General features: G+C 38.0%; 1 pseudogene; it reads right to left on the bottom strand.

Annotated features, from left to right (window-relative positions):
- Positions 1 to 317: 317 nt before the first annotated feature.
- On the bottom strand, positions 318 to 2,066 carry LOC129562036 (eukaryotic initiation factor 4A-II pseudogene; annotated as a pseudogene).
- Positions 2,067 to 2,607: the final 541 nt, after the last annotated feature.

Here is a 2,607-nt window from a genome sequence, read left to right on the forward strand (position 1 = left end):
AATAAAGGATATTAGTCATTTTTACAATGGCATCATGGGGCTTACACATAATGTTTGCAAAGTGACAATCTTTCTAGGAACTCAATGAATAAAAGCTACCTTTAGTACATAGAGAACAGAATCTGGAATTTGTGTTTAGACAAATAGTATAACCCTCTAATTTCTTTCTTTTTTTTTTTTTTAAAGTGAATATACAATTTATTTAACATTCAAACTTCATTAAGACATGTGCAATATGGCAATTTTACTGGGGGTTTAACCCTACCTAGGATGATTGCTTGCTGGGGCTTAGCAACAGGGTCCAGTTCACACTTAGCACTAATTAAATACTTTATTGAATAAATATAATACCAAACAAAATGCATTCAAATGCTAAAAAAAAATCAATTTTAAAGGCCTTTCTATTCAGGCTAATGACAAACACAATAAAGGCAGATATGCTAGTTTAACATAATTGGCTGATTTTATACAGCACTTATATCTTTTAGTCCACAAGTATATTATTAAATGATAGAGAACATCTAATACAACCATTTCTACAGAACTAGGAAATAAATTTCTAAGAAAGAAAGATTTTACAGACCCCATCTTTTATACCCACCCCAACAGTCTAACTCTAAAGAGGATAAAGCCAATGACTTTCCTCACAAGAGCTCACGACTAATGTCGCTTTGCTATCAAAATCTGTATTTCTGATCCGTTATGAGCATCGAGACAAGATTCAAATATTCCCAAAGAAAGAAGCACAATGCACGTTGTGATCGCCTATTCAGCAACAGCGAGCACTGCATTCAAAACTATCTCATCCCAGGAATTAAATAAGGTCGGCCACATTCATTGGCATTTCCTCCACTGTAGTATTGTAGAAAGTCTCAATGTCACGAAGAATCCTCTTGTCTTCTTCAGTAACAAAGTTTATAGCCACACCTTTCCTCCCAAATCGACCCCCTCTGCCAATTCTGTGAATATAGTTTTCACGATTGGTAGGTAGATCATAGTTTATAACCAATGACACTTGTTGCACATCAATTCCACGAGCCAACAAGTCAGTAGTGATCAGAACACGGCTTGACCCTGATCGGAATTCCCTCATGATAACATCTCTTTCTTTCTGGTCCATGTCACCATGCAGGGCAGAAACTGTGAAGTCCCTGGCATGCATTTTCTCTGTGAGCCAGTCCACCTTGCCCCTTGTATTAAGAAAAATAACAGCCTGTGTAATTGTCAGTGTCTCGTACAAGTCACAAAGTGTATCCAACTTCCATTCCTCTCTTTCAACATTAATATAAAACTGTTTGATTCCTTCAAGGGTCAATTCTTCCTTTTTCACCAAAATTCGAATTGGATCTCTCATGAATTTTTTGGTCACTTCCAACACATCCGTTGGCATTGTGGCAGAAAGCAACACCACCTGAATACTAGTATTTAATTTTTGGAAAATCTCATAGATTTGATCCTTAAACCCTCGGCTCAGCATTTCATCTGCTTCATCCAAAACGAACATTTTGATCCATTTTGGAGAAAGATATCTCCTGTTTAACATATCAAACACTCTCCCTGGTGTTCCAACAACAATGTGTGGTGCTTCAGCCTGCAGTTTTTGCATTTCATTTCGAACATTTGTTCCACCAATGCAGGCATGACAAGTTGCTCCCATATAATCTCCAAGTGCCAGAATTATCTTTTGGATCTGTTGAGCCAGTTCTCTGGTGGGGGCCAATACTAGTGCTTGGGTCTCCTTGAACTCAATCTCCAACTGTTGCAGGATGGAAATAGCAAATGTGGCTGTCTTGCCAGTACCTGACTGAGCTTGAGCAATCACATCATACCCTTTAATACATGGAATAATAGCTCTCTGCTGAATAGCTGATGGCTTCTCAAAACCATAAGCATAGATGCCCCGAAGAAGAGACTCCTTTAAGTTCATATCATCAAAGTTATCAACAATCTCATTCCAGTTGCTCTCGATGACACCATCGGGGTCCATTCCCTCTGGGCCGCCATGTTCTCTGTTATAATCCGCGGAGCCACCAGACATGATCCGAAGAGCCACTCAGTGCCGGACTGAAAAGCAACCCTCTAATTTCTAACTGCTGTCTCTCTAAAGTGGGGAGAACAATGCTATCCATCTTGTAAATTTGAGGTAAGACATACACCCGACTTCACTGGTCTTATGTAAGTAATTATATTATAAAATCATTATGCTAAAGTGTACAAGATAGTGATTTGAAAAATACATTGTGCAATGGTCACCAATATAAATCTATCATTCATCACTGTTAGAGTATTACTGATTATATTCCTTATGCTGTATATTAAGTTCCCATGACACACCGTATTTATTTTATATCTGGAAGTTAGTGCCTCTTAATCTCCTTCACTTGCCTGTCCCTCTATTCCTCAGCTCTCTGGCAACCAGCAGTTTGCTCTCTGTATCCATAAGTCCATTTCTATTTTTGTTTGTTTGCTTTGCTTTTAAGATTCTACATATAAGTGAGATCATAGAGTATCTGACATTCTATTTGACTTATTTCACTTCCCGTAATACTTTCTGGATTCATCCAAGTTTTGGCAAATGGCAGGTTTGCATTCTTTTTTACAGTGAGT

This window comes from Moschus berezovskii, chromosome 9 (genome assembly GCF_049115385.1).
Source record: "Moschus berezovskii isolate FMDL1 chromosome 9, NW_MosBer_1.0, whole genome shotgun sequence".
NCBI classification, from domain to species: domain Eukaryota; kingdom Metazoa; phylum Chordata; class Mammalia; order Artiodactyla; family Moschidae; genus Moschus; species Moschus berezovskii.